This window comes from Dendrobates tinctorius, unplaced genomic scaffold (assembly GCF_039654945.1).
Source record: "Dendrobates tinctorius isolate UK_male_01 unplaced genomic scaffold, ASM3965494v1 ptg000038l, whole genome shotgun sequence".
NCBI classification, from domain to species: Eukaryota; Metazoa; Chordata; class Amphibia; order Anura; family Dendrobatidae; genus Dendrobates; species Dendrobates tinctorius.
Window position 1 is genome coordinate 19,655,835 of NW_027361706.1, and position 16,602 is coordinate 19,672,436.

Sequence of the window (16,602 nt, forward strand, 5' to 3'; positions counted from 1 at the left end):
TCACCTATCAGCTGCCGACACTGACATCAGGGGCTTATCTACAGTATTCTGTAATGCTGTAGCTAAGCCCCCAGTGTAACCTGAAAGATAAGAAAAAAAGAGTTAGATTATACTCACCGGGGGGCGGTCCGGTCTTGGTCCGATGGGCTTTGTGGTCCGGCGCCTCCCTTCTAACAGTGACTTCTTTGCTGCCTGTTGTGGCTCCTGCGCAGGCGCACTGCTCTGCCTTGTTGAGGGCAGAGCAGAATACTGCAGTGCGCAGGCGCCGGACCTATCCTGGTGCCTGCACACTGCAGGACTCTGCTCTCAACAGGGCAGAGCAGTGCACCTGTGCAGGAGCCACGACAGGCAGCAAAGAAGAGGACGTCACCGTTAGAAGATGGGAGGTGCCGGACTGGACGGCGACACCCATCGGACCGGACCCAACGCCGGGGTGAGTATAATCTAACTCTTTTTTTTTTTCTTTCAGGTTACATCGGGAGTTCTTTTTCTGGTAATCCATGGTTTATGTAGAGTATTTCGTTGTTTAACCATGCTGTTTTCATTGATCCTGAATCCCAGCTGTGTTTTTATCTGCCCTCAACAGAGCAGAAAATTACGCCTGTGCAGGAGCCGCGACAGAAGCAAGGATGAGGACGTCATCACTAGAAGATGGGAGGCACCAGAGCCGCGACACCCATCGGACCCGGCCGCACCAGACCGCCCCCGGTGAGTAGAATATAACTCGTTTTTTTCAGGTTACATCAGGGGCTTATCTACAGCATTACAGAATGCTGTACATAAGCCCCTGATGGCGATTGCCGCATCTCATAGGGAAAAAAAATAGGTGACAGATTCCCTTTAATTTACTGAGGTAATCTGGAGAAATTCACCCCATGCTTCCAGAATCCCCTCCCACAGGTTGGCTTGGCTTGATGTGCACTTTTTGCGTACTATACGGTCAAGCTGCTCCCACAACAGCTCAATGAGGTTGAGATCTGGTGACTGCGCTGGCCACTCCATTACAAATAGAATATAAGCTGCCTGCTTCTTCCCTAAATAGTTCATGCATAATTTGGAGGTGTGCTTTGGGTTATTGTACTGTTGTAGGATGAAATTGGCTCCAATCAAGCGCTGTCCGCAGGGTATGGCGTTGCAAAATGGAGTGTTAGATGTTGGGTTCCTGTCGCTGCACAGCAGGAATCCCGAGCTTTGCCTTCGGCGGTCTCCCATTCCTCTCCGATCACAGTGGAGCCTGCTCAGCAGACTCGTCGATCCCAGCGCTCTGCTCACACCAGCATTGTAGGTTTGGTTGCTGCTGCCACCTCCTCTGGCTCAGCTATAGCAACGCATGCTGGTCAGCAGCGATCTACTCCAGGGACCAAGTCCTCCTGTCAGTCCACTGAGCATGCCCGTTGGACGATCTCTCATTGGAGATCGGAAGTCACATGCTCAGGTCCTTCTCCAGCTCGGATTGGACCATCAGGAAGGTCCCGGAAGGACGCTGCTATAAACGGTTCGCATGGCCGCTCGGCCATGTGCTAAGATAGACTTTTGTTGAGACTTGTGTGAGTGATGATGGATGCATGTAACTGGTGACTGACTCATTAACCCCTTCCTTTGATACGTATGTGTTAGGGTTGGTTCAGCCTGAGTCAGCGCCTCATGGTGGCAAAGCATGTGCCACAGTGCTCCAGTCTAGCACAAAGGTTAGCGCCATAGTGCCGCCATATCTCCCATGCCTCTGGGTGGTAGGAGTCTATCCGCTGCACTCTGTGACAGCTAACAGGGCACAGCACTTTCCTAGCGTCACTCTCTAGCACCGCTGCAGCGGCTCTGAGCACAAGTGGTTCTAGAAGGACTCTGACTCCATGCCTCTGGGCAGAGTTCTGTGACCACATCGCTTGCGCTCACATTATATTAGTGCGAACTTGTGAAGTAACAGGGTTCGCCTCGCACACTCCGGGTGAGGTAACCCGAGCGTGCTATTATCTGCCATTGTCTAGCAGCAGTTTCCATCGTTGCACGGTGAACCCCAGGCTGCGAACGCACCTCATTAACATCTATATTACTTGGTGCGTTCCGCCAGCCTAAAATGGAGTGATAACCTTCCGTATTCAAAATCCCTTTTACCTTGTACAAATCTCCTACTTTACCAGCAGCAAGGCAACCCCAGACCATCACACTACCTCCACCATGCTTGACAGATGGCGTTGGGCACTCTTCCATCATCTTTTCAGTTTTTCTGCGTCTCACAAATATTCTTCTGTGTGATCCAAACACCTCAAACTTGGATTCGTCTGTCCATAACACTTTTTGCAATCTTCCTCTGTCCAATGTCTGTGTTCTTTTGCCCATATTAATCTTTCCCTTTTATTTGCCAGTCTCAGATATGGCTTTTTCTTTGCCACTCTGCCCTGAAAGCCAGCATCCCGGAGTCGCCTCTTCACTGTAGACGTTGACACTGGCGTTGTGTGTACTATTTAATGAAGCTGCCAGTTGAGGACCTGTGAGGCGTCGATTTCTCAAACTACAGACTCTAATGTACTTGACGTGTTGCTCAGTTGTGCAGCGCGGCCTCCCACTTGTCTTTCTACTCTGGATAGAGCCTGTTTGTGCTCTCCTCCGAAGGGAGTAGTACACACCGTTGTAGGAAATCTTCAGTTTCTTGGCAATTTCCCGCATGGAATCGCCTTCATTTTTAAGAACAAGAATAGACTGTCGAGTTTCACATGAAAGTTCTTTTTTTCTGGCCATTTTGAAAGTTTAATGGAACCAACAAATGTAATGCTCCAGATTCTCAACTAGCTCAAAAGAAGGTCAGGTTTATAGCTTCTCTAATCAGCCAAACTGTTTTCAGCTGTGCTAACATACCCTTGTGCAAGTATTCTAACCATCCATTAGCCTTCTTACACAGCAAACACAAAGTACCATAAGAACACTGGAGTGATGGTTGTTGGAAAAGGGCCTCTATACACCTATGAAGACATTGCATTACAAACCAGATGTTTGCAGCTAGAATAGTCATTTACCACATTAACAATGTATAGAGTGTATTTCTGTATAATTTAATGTTAGCTTAATTGGCAAAAACAGCTTTTCTTTCAAAATAAGGGAATTTATAAGTGACCCTAAACTTTTGAACGGCAGTGTGTATGTATGTGTGTGTGTGTATGTATATATATATATATATATATATATATATATACACTCACTGGCCACTTTATTAGGTACACCTGTCCAACTGTGTGTTAAGACTTAATTTCTAATCAGCCAATCACATGGCGGCAACTCAGTGCATTTAGGCATGTAGACATGGTCAAGACAATCTCCTGCAGTTCAAACCGAGCATTAGTATGGGGAAGAAAGGTGATTTGAGTGCCTTTGAACGTGGCATGATTGTTGGTGCCAGAAGGGCTGGTCTGAGTATTTCAGAAACTGCTGATCTACTGGGATTTTCACGCACAACCATCTCTAGGGTTTACAGAGAATGGTCCGAAAAAGAAAAAAAATCCAGTGAGCGGCAGTTCTGTGGCCGGAAATGCCTTGTTGATGCCAGAGGTCAGAGGAGAATGGGCAGACTGGTTCGAGCTGATAGAAAGGCAACAGTGACTCAAATTGCCACCCGTTACAACCAAGGTAGGCAGAAGAGCATCTCTGAACGCACAGTGCGTCGAACTTTGAGGCAGATGGGCTACAGCAGCAGAAGACCACACCGGGTACCACTCCTCTCAGCTAAGAACAGGAAACTGAGGCTACAATTTGCACAAGCTCATCGAAATTGGACAGTAGAAGATTGGAAAAACGTTGCCTGGTCTGATGAGTCTCGATTTCTGCTGCGACATTCGGATGGTAGGGTCAGAATTTGGCGTAAACAACATGAAAGCATGGATCCATCCTGCCTTGTATCAACGGTTCAGGCTGGTGGTGGTGGTGTCATGGTGTGGGGAATTTTTTCTTGGCACTCTTTGGGCCCCTTGGTACCAATTGAGCATCGTTGCAACGCCACAGCCTACCTGAGTATTGTTGCTGACCATGTCCATCCCTTTATGACCACAATGTACCCAACATCTGATGGCTACTTTCAGCAGGATAATGCGCCATGTCAGAAAGCTCGAATCATCTCAGATTGGTTTCTTGAACATGACAATGAGTTCACTGTACTCAAATGGCCTCCTCAGTCACCAGATCTCAATCCAATAGAGCATCTTTGGGATGTGGTGGAACGGGAGATTCGCATCAGGGATGTGCAGCCGACAAATCTGCGCCAACTGTGTGATGCCATCATGTCAATATGGTCCAAAATCTCTGAGGAATGCTTCCAGCACCTTGTTGAATCTCTGCCACGAAGAATTGAGGCAGTTCTGAAGGCAAAAGGGGGTCCAACCCGTTACTAGCATGGTGTACCTAATAAAGTGGCCAGTGAGTGTATATATATATATATATATATACATGCACACACAGCTGTGGCAAAAATTAAGAGACAACTGCACAGTTTTATAAAAATCAGCTTCTCTACATGTCTCACAGTCATTCCATTCCAGTGTCACTTGAATTCCAACCAGACTACACCTCATTCTACTCAATGTGCTTCTGATTAGGTGATCACCTGAACCAAATCTTATTTAACAAAGGAAAGTATAAAAACCCTGCTGCGGTGTTCACAATCCTTTTGCAATAGGACAAGCTGGATGGCAAAACAAGTGCTAGTAATATCCCAAAATTAATAGGAATGAAAAAATAACTTTTAATCATGCCGAAGGAGTTGAAAAGACAAGTCTTGAGTGAGGAAAAGAAGAGCTCAATTCTGGCTTTACTAGCAGAGGGATTTATTCCCTGACTCACCTCCTGGGGAGGGGGTTGGGTGTTTAGCTCAGGGCTAAACAGGAGATAGGGACAGGTTGGGGACTTGGGCCTCCCTACCATCAAGTGTATCCCCAAGTTAAGGAGAGCCAGGGCACCCCCTTTAGCCTGAGGGGCAGTTCAGGGGCCCTGGTTCCACGTCTCCTGTTTCCCCGCAACTGCCCCATGACATTATTACCAGCACCCATTTTTTTTCTGGTGAGCCATGGCCCTAATGCAGACCTATCTCCAATTGCTGCAGACCCTCACTGAGGAGCGTGGGGTGCTGCACGGTGTGGTGGAGCAGCAGCTGCAGCAGTTTGTGGGGTTCGGGGCCTCAGCTCAGGTTCAGGCTCAACCAGAACCCAAGTTATCTCTCCCAGACAGGTTTTCTGGAGGGAGAGATAATTTTTTGTTTTTTTCAGGAGGCCTGCAAGCTACACTTCAGGCTCCGCCCTCGTTCATTAGGGAGTGAGGAACAGCGGGTGGGATTCATCATATCTCTCCTTAAAGTTGTTCCCCTATCCTGAGCCTTCTCCCTGCCGGCCGATTCATCATCTCTACGGTCGGTGGACGAGTTTTTTGCGGCTTTGGCGAATTTGCCCCCTGTAGTCCTTGCTAGGGAGGAGGACTCAATGGTGCAGTCGGACGAGCCCAGGCAGGTGGGAGGAGTTTGTTCCCCAATGGTGCTGCCTGCGGTTTGTCATGGTTTGGGGGCATGTTTTAGCTGTGAGCAGACTGGTCATTTTATCAGGGTCTGCTCAGCTTGCGCCAAACTTCCGTACCACCTAAGAAGCCGCGTCCCCCTGGTCGTGTGGAGGGAGGCGACCAGGGAGTGTGTATTTCCTCCATTTTGCCCACTCTGTGTACTTTGTCAGCAGAAGTGGTGGTTGGCAGGGTACCTGAGGGCATACCGGTGTTTGTGGACAGTGGAGCTGGAGTCAATCTGCTGGATGCTCACTTTGTCCAGACCCATGGCCTGAGGTGTAGGACGCTGGCCAAACCCCTTAGCGTCCAGACCATTGACTCTGTCCCACTGAGCCAGGGGAGGTTGACCCAAGTCATGGAAAAAATACATTTGCGTATAGGGACATATCATGTAGAGTCCCTGTCATGCTACGTCTTGGGGGTGAATTCCATCAACCATCGTTTTAGGCCTCCCTTGGTTGGAAAAACACAACCCAATCATAGATTGGCAGTCTAGGGAAGTAGTCAGCTGGGATCAGTCGTGTGAGGGTTGCTGCCTGGGGGCTACTGTCTCTGCCATCTTTCTACAACCGTCCCCTTCTTCTCCAGTGGGGGCAGCAGAGGTAAGTCTCTACCCTCACCACATGCTAACCCTGGGTGTCGGAGTCCTCTTAGGAGGAGGCGTCAGAGGAGTCAGTCATCTGTGTCAGAGTCCGGATGCTCTGATATAAACGTTTTTCCTTTCAGGCCATCGGGAGTTAATATTAGTTTTTCCCTCCAGTGACAGCTGGTGTTACTACAACTGTAGTTGGTCAGCTGCTGGGTTATCCTCACCCCGGTGGCTGCTGGTGTTACTACATGTTTAGTTAGTCAGCAGGTGGTGACTACTCCCACTTCCCTTTATAAGGCCACCTGGTGCTGCAATTCACTGTTGGTAATACTGGTCATTTGCTAACCAACCTTGGTGAAGACTGGGACCTGCCTGGTGCAGAGGGGGTTCAGCTTATCTGGAGCAGTGGTGATGCTGCTGGATGCTGATCGGGTGCCTTACTCTGCTGGTGGGAGCATTGGCAGCAGATAAAGCTAAGCTTTGGTTTTTAGTTGCTTTAACCCCGTGGTGTCTGTTTTATATTTCCTTTCGTGTTATTGGTGCGGTGCAGTTCACTTCCCTGTCTTACTTCCTGGGGAGGGGGTTGGGTGTTTAGCTCAGGGCTAAACAGGGGACTTGGGACTCCCTACCATCAAGTGTACCCCCAAGTTAAGGAGAGTCAGGGCACCCCCTTTAGCCTGAGGGGCAGTTCAGGCAGGGGGCCTGGTTCCACGTCTCCTGTTTCCCCGCAACTGCCCCGTGACAAGGATTGGACCATAGAGGACTGGAGTAAGGTAATCTTCTCTGATGAGTCTAATTTTCAGCTTTGCCCAACACCTGGTCGTGTAATGGTTTAGATGGAGACCTGGAGAGGCGTACAAGCCACAGTGTCTTGCACCCACTGTGAAATTTGGTGGAGGATCAGTGATGATCTGGGGATGCTTCAGCAAGGCTGGAATTGGGCAGGTTTTTCTTTGTGAAGGACGGATTAATCAAGCCGCATACAAGGTTATCCTGGAAACACAGTTGATTCCTTCTGCTCAGGCAATGTTTTCCGACTCTGAGGACTGTTTTTTTCCAGCAGGGCAATGCGCCATGCCACACAGCAAGGTCAATCAATGTGTGGATGAAGGACCACCACATCAAATCCCTGACATGGCCAGCCCAGTCTCCAGACCTGAACCCCATTGAAAACCTCTGGAATGTAATCACGAGGAAGATGGATAGTCACAAGCCATCAAACAAAGAACAACTGCTTAAATTTTTGTACCAGGAGTGGCAAAAGGTCACCCAAAAGCAGCGTGAAAGACTGGAGGAAAGCAGCCCAGACACATGAAAGCTGTGATTAAAAATCATGGTTATTCCACAAAATAGTGATTTCTGAACTCTTCCTGAGTTTAAACAGTTGTTTCTAAATGAACTTGTTTTCTTAGCATTATTTGAGGTCTTCAAGCACTGCATTTTTTGTTATTTTGAGCATTTCTCATTTTCAGAAAATAAATACAAAATTTAGTGCTTGGAAATTCGAAGCTATGTTGTCAGTAGTTTATAGAATAAAAGAGCAATTTACATTTTACTCAAAAATATACCTATAAAGGGAAAAATCCGACAAACTGAAAATTTTGCTGTAGTCTCTTAAATTTTGCCAGAGCTGTATTAGGGCAGTAAAAAATTGCTGAGTTAGTAAAGTGACATGGTAAAGTTTTTAAAAAAAATGTCATCCACAGTGGAGGCCTTCTCAATATCCAACACGTGCTCCCTCACTCTAAATTTAAGTTCCCTTGTGGTCAGCCCGACATATACTTTCCCACACAGGCATTCAGCGTGATATATCACCCCCTTGGAACTACATGTGAGGTGTTTCCGAATATCGTAAAGACGTGATCCATCAAAATTTTTGCATTTCTTGGATTTGTTCAGAGTCAAACAAGCCTTACATAGGCCACATGGGAAGAACCCTGGGCCTAGGGACCTACTGCTGGAGACTCTTGGGGGATTGTAGTGACTATGCACCAAAAGATCTTTAAAATTGGCCGAACGTCGAGCTACACACTGGGGGGAAGGAGGTAAAGCCCTTTTCAAAATGGGGTCCGTAAGGAGGACATTCCAATGTTTATTGATGAATTTTTCTATGTTATGCCACTAACTATTAAAGGTGGAGATAAATCTTACCTGTTTGTTGTTCTCTTCATCTGCAATTTGGTAACTATATAGCAGTTCATTCCTAGATGTTGCAACCGCTCTTTTGTACCCCCTCCTGATCATCCTTCGACTGTAGCCCCTATCCTCAAATCTCCTGGTCAGTTCTGCTCACTGTTTCTCAAACCTTATTGAATCCGAACAAAATCTCTTAGCATGTAAAAACCGACCTATAGGGATACTACGGATGATGCTTGCTGGGTGGGCAGAGCCTGCTTGTAAACACGAGTTTGTGGCTGTCGGCTTCCTGTATACATCTGTATGGATCATCCCATCATTGGAAGCTTCAATCCAGATGTCAAGGAACTGCAGGGGCGTGTTTTACTGAATAAAAGTAAGGCTGTACCTTTGTTTTTAATATCCAGAGCGGTTTATGTCATTTTAATAAACTCGCTTGGATATTTCCACAATACTGCTTCCTATGCCTACCTCAACAGCAGCCTAACGTCTTCCACAAATCTCTACTGAAACCTTTTGAAGCAGTCCGGGGAGACTCCGAGTCTGCTGCTTCTCCTGTTTTGGTCGAGGGGCAGGTGGAGTACGAGGTTGGTCATATCGTAGATTCCAGGTTGGTACGGCGGTCGGTACAGTACCTGGTTCATTGGAAGGGGGTATGGACCGAAAAACAGGTCCTGGGTACCGGCCCGGTTGATGCATGCTGATCGCCTGGTGCGGGCTTTCCACGCTAAGTACCCGGGCAAGCCTGGGGGTACAGAGGTCCCCCCGTTGAGAGGGGGGTACTGTCATGATCTCAGTGCGGGTTTGACTCGCACACGTGGGGTTAATGTCTGGAACCAGTGCTGATGACTGGCATTTCTGGGGTTAAAGGTTGTGATCCCGGTGCAGGCTTACCTGCACACCTGGGGCTATGATTGTGGCCTCTCCCTGGTTTTGGGAGAGGCTTCTTATAGCCTCAGGACGCTCCCATCCCTGTCAGTTATACTCTTGCCCTTGGCATAGTGTGGTGACCCCTGAGAGTGTTAGTGCTGTGTTCTGGTTGCTTGATAATCTGTGTATGACTCGGTCTGTTCTCTGGATATTGCTTTGGATTCTGCTTGGTACCTTCTATGTCTGTTTGGTTTTGACTGCTGCTTGGCCCTGACTATCCACTCTGTCTCATCCTTGGTACGTTACGGCTATCTCTGTGTGTGAACCCCGTTTTGCCTGACTCTGAGTAATTCTGTATAGTGTCTTTCCATCTCACTAAGCAGGACGCTAAGCCCCACCCCCTTGCAGTCACATGACCGTAGGTCCCGTGTCTGCTTGCTAAACTTCAGCATCCACAGGTCCTATGCATCGGTACTTTCTGGCTGTACCTGACCCCGGTACCCCTACAGTGCGGGTGAGTCCCTGCTCAGCGGAGGCTGCACGCCGGCGCTGACAGGATCCTGACATTCAGTGAGCAAGTACAGTGCGGTGTTCCTGACAGGTATGTTTTTTGGTGCATCGGGAAAAATGGCATGAAACTCTGACAACATTGTTTAAAGCTGTGAACTATGTACCAGGAATGCTTCCAGGAGCGATCCCCATGATGTCCCTGTGTCATTTGAGCAGTGTTTCCATCATTTTCTGACGTTTTTAGATGTTAAAAGGACCCAAGGGGGGATTGCGGTAAAAATGCTCGGGTCACCCATAGACATTACATTGGGCTCGTTGTTCTGTCCGAGTACCCGAGTATTCCAATTTGCTCGAATCGACCAATGAGCACCCGAGCATATTGATTATCAGATTTCAACCAAAGTGCAGTGTACACAGAAGTCTGTCAATCAGTGGTTTAGGCAGAGCTCAGCATTCAGATAACTGTTAGAGCTCCATCAGATGAGACAGTGATTTTATCAAAATAACAGCAAGAAATCCAGTGAGTGGCATATTGCTGGAATAAGGGTCTCTGCCCCTGCATTATGCTGCTTTCAGATGGGGTAGAAAAAAACTGGCAACAGATTTCCTTTAAAAAGGGGTTGTCCAGTAGTGGAAACAATCTTTAAAGCTATAGCCTTATTTGAAACTGCATGGTAGCTAGAGCCCTCGTAAAGTAAAAACACTCGTCCATATATACTGTATATTTATTTTAGTTTTATTTTTGTGAGGGATATTGTGTACCTGATTATTTTTTTACCAATATTCAATCTATATTTGTCATGATCCCAGTGCAGGTTTTTGAGCGGCACGTCAGGGGTTAGTATCTGGAGCTCAGTGCAGGTTTTGACCTGCACACCTGAGGTTAATGATTGTGGCCTCTCTTTGGTTCTGGGAGAGCTTCTTAAACCCCTGGGAAGCTCCAATCCCTGCCAGTTATACTTTTGCCTTTGGCCGAGTGTGGTGACCTCTGTGTGCCTGTTCGTTGTTATAGCTTGTTTATATGGTTCTGACCCGGTTCTGTTCCCCGTTGTGAGTTTGCCTGTTGATTCTGTACTGCGCTACCCTCTCTGTGTATGACTCATTGCCTGTGATCTGACTACGCTCTGCTCGCCCCTCTTGTACCTTGCAGCTATCTCTGTGTATGACTCATTGGCTACGTCCTGACTATCCTCCCTGTCTATGCCCCTTGGTAACTTTGTCTCGCAGTTACCCTGCTAGGAGTTCTCTTGCAGCTCCTAGCTCTCTGGAGCTTAGGCCACGCCCCTAGTAGTCACGTGCTTCAGGTCCTGCTGTTCTGAAGTACGCATCTACTCGGCTGCTGCCCGCTCCACAGGTATGTTTGAGCACAGTTCGCTTTACTCAGGACTCGCGCACTGGCTCAGTGAGCAAGTTCAGTGCGGTGTTCCTGACAATATTCATGTTTAAATGTAAAATTCTTAATTTGTAAAACTATCATTTTGAAGAGGTATGGGGGAGAAGCTGCCCGAGAGAATTTGTTTGCTTAGTGTACAAGTCTGATTACCCAAATAAGTCACCTTAAGTGTAAATTATATATCAACTCCCAAAATTTCTCTTCTCATAGCGATATAAGATTTCTCAGTCTTTTGCATAGTGTAAGATTTTTATCCCTTTGAGAAAGAGTTTTAATCATTCAAAAGGGGATAATCAGAATAAGTCCCGACAATACTCAGACGTTTTGTTGGTGATTCTTTTTTCTTCTGTTTTCCTTGAGAAGATCTTCTCTGACTTTAAGAAAGTCTGATGCTTGTTCTGCTGCTGAAAATTCACGCTCTACGTCCAGCGAGCACCAGGGGTGGAGAGGATTTTCTGTACCGTTGTAAGATGTCCACTTTGTCTGGCTCAGGTATTTCGCAGTACCAGGCCCGGGCTTATAAGCAGGGGATTCTTGTGGAGGTGGTGGTGGTGGGCCGACTCTGTGAGCGCATTTCACCTTCAATGGTGTATTAAGGCCCAGAGCGTTTGGTAGGTCTAGTGTGCATATACTTGTAAGCTGGCTACGGGTCATAGATTCTGGTAAACCCATGATCACAAGATTGCTTCTATTCTCCAGATCATCATATGCAGCAAGATCACATCTTTAATATGCATTTAATTCATTTATTTGCTGATATAAATTTATTCAGATGAAAGTAAAATTCTCTCTCAAATTGGCACCGGCCGCGCCTGCGCAGTAGCATCTATTGGATCACCAATCTTGGAGGAGACAATTTTTTTTTCTCTAACAAACCGCTGGCGCCTGCCTGCTGAATGTGATTTTTTTTTCAAAACATATAGTCAGTGTGTAAAATAGGGGGCAGATCACTGAGGGTATGAAAAGCTAAGAAGAGCACCACATGAAGCCTCCCCACAGGCCCGCCCCGGAGTGGAAAGAGATGAAAACATTCTCCACAAGAATTGGCCTGTACTAAAAACAGACCCAATTCTGGCAGCACAATTACCAAAAAATCCCCTTATAACGGCCAGGAGGGGTAGGAGTCTGAAGGACATGTTACTGAGGAGCCACTATACTGCCAAGGTGTCCAATCCCTTCACCTCTTCTGAAAGTAAACCGAGACAGGCTGTTACCCCTTTGGTGACTGTCGGGCCTGTGAAAATATCATCAGGAGTACAGAATTTATGTCCTCTGATGGGTCGTTATCTTGACATTTTAAGGTTTTTCATGGATGTGATACGAAAACTAACGGTAAGGGGGATTGATTGTGTTAATGGGGGAATTAGGGGTTGTGATTTAAAACAGATATTGGCACAATTAGAATGCCAATGGATCAGTCATTTGGAATCCATGGCCCCCCAAATGCTTAACTGAAAAATGAAGCTTTCTCCCATTTCTTTGAATAATCCATTAACATCAACAATGTCCATTGTATAGGGAATATTCAAGGTTCCTGATATCTCTGCGCTTTTATTTTAATTGTGTGTTTTTTGTCTGTTTGTAGCTGATACATTATTGAAGATTTATCTTTTCCTTATGGCTATTCATGAAATGTATGTGTGATATGGGATTCTTGTGTGACCATCATATGAGGACCCCTCTGGTGTCAGGATGAACACTTCTGAACACTTCATCTTGAACGCCATGTTATTGGTTGACACAGTAATGATAGTGTTGTTCATGTACTCTTGTATATATAGCTATTTACATTTTTTGCACATATGCACCTTAATTATATATTTTTTTAAATGCCGCACTTTATAATGCTATGGTATATTAGTGGATTCCAATGCAATAATGTTGTTTTCTCTATTTGAGTATATTAAGCACATGTGCACTTTATTATACCTAATATTACCCATTGTGTGACACACTTTCATTAATGTGACTAGTGGTTATGATTTTACACTGGCACTTGTAATATCTGTTGTTTTCATTATCTAATATGGTGATTTATTTTACCCCACTAATAATGGTAGACTCCATGGGAGTCCTTAAACATGTCCGCCGGCTGAGAGTGCACTACTGAACGCTGGTCCGTCCTTCCTGGAATCCAACTTGACAACGCACCTGTCTGTGACGCCATCGGGAGATTTCCCCGGACGTGCACTTTAGATATATCCATATGAGCCACCATTACACATTACCTCTCTTAGGATAAGTATATATAGAGAAGCTATGGATGTACTTGACTCATACTGATAACTTTTTGTCTGCTGTGATTATTTTCCTGTCTTTTGAGGTGATGTATGTTTATCTGCTGGATTTATAATATCCTTTATATACTTTCAATTGTTCCTCTGTTCTATGAGAGCCCAAGTACTGTGAGTGCTCCCCAGGTGACACTTGTTGTTTCTTTCTTGATGTACAGCCTGTATATATTTTCTTTATTACTGATTTTGATTAAATAAGAAACATATATTTGTTTATATTTGTGAAGTCAGCATTCAATTTTTTCTTCAGTTTCATTTATTATACCCTGGAGACCAGTGAACAAAAGCACAAGAGGGAGGACACAGACTGAGTCTGGGCCCTCCCTCTTGTGCTTCTGCTCACTGGATCCCTCACAACAGTGAGGACAGTAATGCTCTGATGGCGGTCCTGTCCACACATAAAAGTATAAAATAAAGACTCTGACACATCATGGAAAGTTTAAATAGTGGGAAGTTTATTATATGCTTTATTATATATTATTTATTATATTTATATATTATCTATTTATATATTATCTATTTATTATATATTTAATATATTATATTTATATTATATATTTATTATATTAAATTAAATTATATTATTATTTATTATATATATATTAATCTATTATATATTTAACATATTATATTTATATTATATATTTATTATATTATTTTAAATTATATTATTATTTATTATATATATTTTAATATATATTTAACATGTTATATTTATATTATATATTTATTATATTATATATTATATTTTACTATATATTTATTATATTAAATTATATTATTATTAATTATATATTTATTATATTATATATATTAATCTATTATACTGTATATTTAACATATTTATATTCTATATTTATTATATTATATTAAATTATATTCTTATTTATTATATTATATATATTTATTTTATATATATTAATCTATTATATATTTAACATGTTATATTTATAGTATTTGAGGTTGAAGGGAGTCCATCTAGTTCAACCTATAGCCTAACATGTTGATCCAGAGGAAGGCAAAAAAAACCCATGTGGCAAACAGTGCCACATTGGGGAAAAAAATTCCTTCCTGACTCCACATACGGCAATCAGACTAGTTCCCTGGATCAACGCCCTATCAAGGAATCTAGTCTATATCCCCTGTACACCATACCAGCATACTTCTCTACTTTCTCCAATTCTTCATCTGTCACGTCTTCTATCTGTTCTTCTAGGACCGTCAGCCATGTTTCTCTTCCAGCCATGTTCTTCTCCTTGTAGGTCCTGCAGCTCTGTTTCCAGGCATCAGTGGATATTCCTCTCTCTCTTCCATGCCCAGTGGTCAGGGTCTTCTGCCATGATCTAGAATAAAATAAGTGATTATAATCAGAGTGTAAAGGGCATATGTCACCATTAATCATAATCTAATTTGCATATATTTTAGGCCTGATGATACTGGTGTGTGATGACTGAAAATCCATGGTAGAATGACTTTATAATCACTTATTAAAGTTTTGTTGCTTGACATTAAAGCAAGCATGTCATGAGTCCAGCTATGGCTGCAGTCATAAAATGCTCTGCCTAATATCAGGATTACATGACCATTTTGACGTGGCTTTACAGAGTAAGTACAAGTGCCTCATCAGGTCTAAGGGATTTACTTAAGCATACTATTTATATTGTGATCTCTATTTACAGATCAGCTTTATATTATTACTGTCTATATTACTCACCAGATCACATGTGTCCCGATCCACCCAAGCCCGGAATCCCATCCTGGTGAGCAGAACATTGCGGCATTGTAGCAGTTGGTCCTTCTTCATCCTCCACTTCCGTCCAAGAGCCCAGCGGTAGATCTTCTGTCGATATCGCACCTCTTCTTGCTCAAACTGGTTGGCTAAAAACCTTGGAGGGAAGAGAAATGAAACCAAATAAATTACAATCCACTTCAGAAGAAAATACAGACAACAACAACAAATGCCATTATCATGTATTTAGCCGAGTGGCCGAAAAGAGATTTTGGTTTTACAATAAAATAAAACAATGTTATTTATAGACGTGAATGTGTAATAATAAAAGAGACTCACAGAGCTGGAAAGAAGAAGGTTCCATATTCTGAAGATGGCAGTCCTGCTCTCCTGAAGTAAGCGATGACCATGGCGAGGAGATACTGGAGGGAGGAGAAGCCGAGTTAAGGTCCTGTCACACTAAGCGATATCGCTAGCAATATCTCTATAACTTGTGACGTTATAGCGATATTGCTAGCGACATCGCGGTGTCTGATACTTACCTACGACCCGCTCCCCCGCTGGTTATCGCTGATCGCGCGAGAACATCCAGGACTGTTTCTCGTCGTCAGCTTCCTGCGGCGCTTCCTGTGGAGAGACGAGCGTGGAGCCGGGCGGGAGGAAGCAGGATCGCCTAGTGTGACAGGTAAGTAGCGACCCCCGTCCCCAGCGATGTCACTGGTGAGATCTGCCTGTGTGACAGCTCACTAGCCACCACTTAGCGATGTACCAGCGATCCTGACCGCGTCATATCGCTGGTCGGGATCGCTGGTACATCGCTAAGTGTGACAGTACCTTTAGAGGGATATATAACACAGCACATATCTGTCAGTAGATTCCTAGGTTTGGTCATATCTGGCCACTATTACATAAGAATAAGCCCTTTATTTCCCTATGATGGATCTTCTCAGATCTGGAGGATTTCTTATCCTTCACTACAATAATACCTTGTCCGAAATCTTTAGACAGCTGTCCCTGGCTAGAAAACATCTGATGTGTTCTTCTTCTACAAAAATGAGGAAAATAGAATTATTTCACTATGAACTTTGTAATGAAATCCTGTTTAATGCTATTAATTCTAAATTAATGGGGTTGTAGGGCTCCTCATCAATGATGGATTATCCTCAGGATCGCTCATCAGTGTCAGATTGGTGGAGATTTGGCGCCTGACACCCACTGATCAGAAGAATTGTCCTAAAGACATGCCATCAGTATTGAGGAGACACCAAAGCCCCGACACTGCTCACCACATAGTGTCTGCTGTATCATACTAGGTGTGACTATAAGAGGAGGAGGGAGAACACTTCCCTACATGTTTCTCCACCATAATACACATAAAATAGATTATATGACATGTATTTTATATTAATCTAACACTTTGGGTCTGGAAACCTTGGAAGGTGCAATGAGTCTTACCAAGGAGTGCGGTGAAAGCTGCCCGCTCTTCCGGCTGGGGGATGTCCTCTTCTGTCTTCCTCCTCTTGGCCTCTTCCTGGGCGGCAGACCGTGAGCT

At 44.6% G+C, this 16,602-nt stretch overlaps 1 long non-coding RNA gene across 1 annotated transcript; it reads left to right on the forward strand.

Moving 5' to 3' along the window:
- The first annotated feature begins 443 nt into the window (after positions 1 to 443).
- On the forward strand, positions 444 to 15,359 carry LOC141088363 (uncharacterized). Its single transcript, XR_012231925.1, has 2 exons — positions 444 to 708; positions 15,039 to 15,359. It is a non-coding gene; the product is annotated as an uncharacterized lncRNA (long non-coding RNA).
- The last annotated feature ends 1,243 nt before the right edge of the window (positions 15,360 to 16,602 follow it).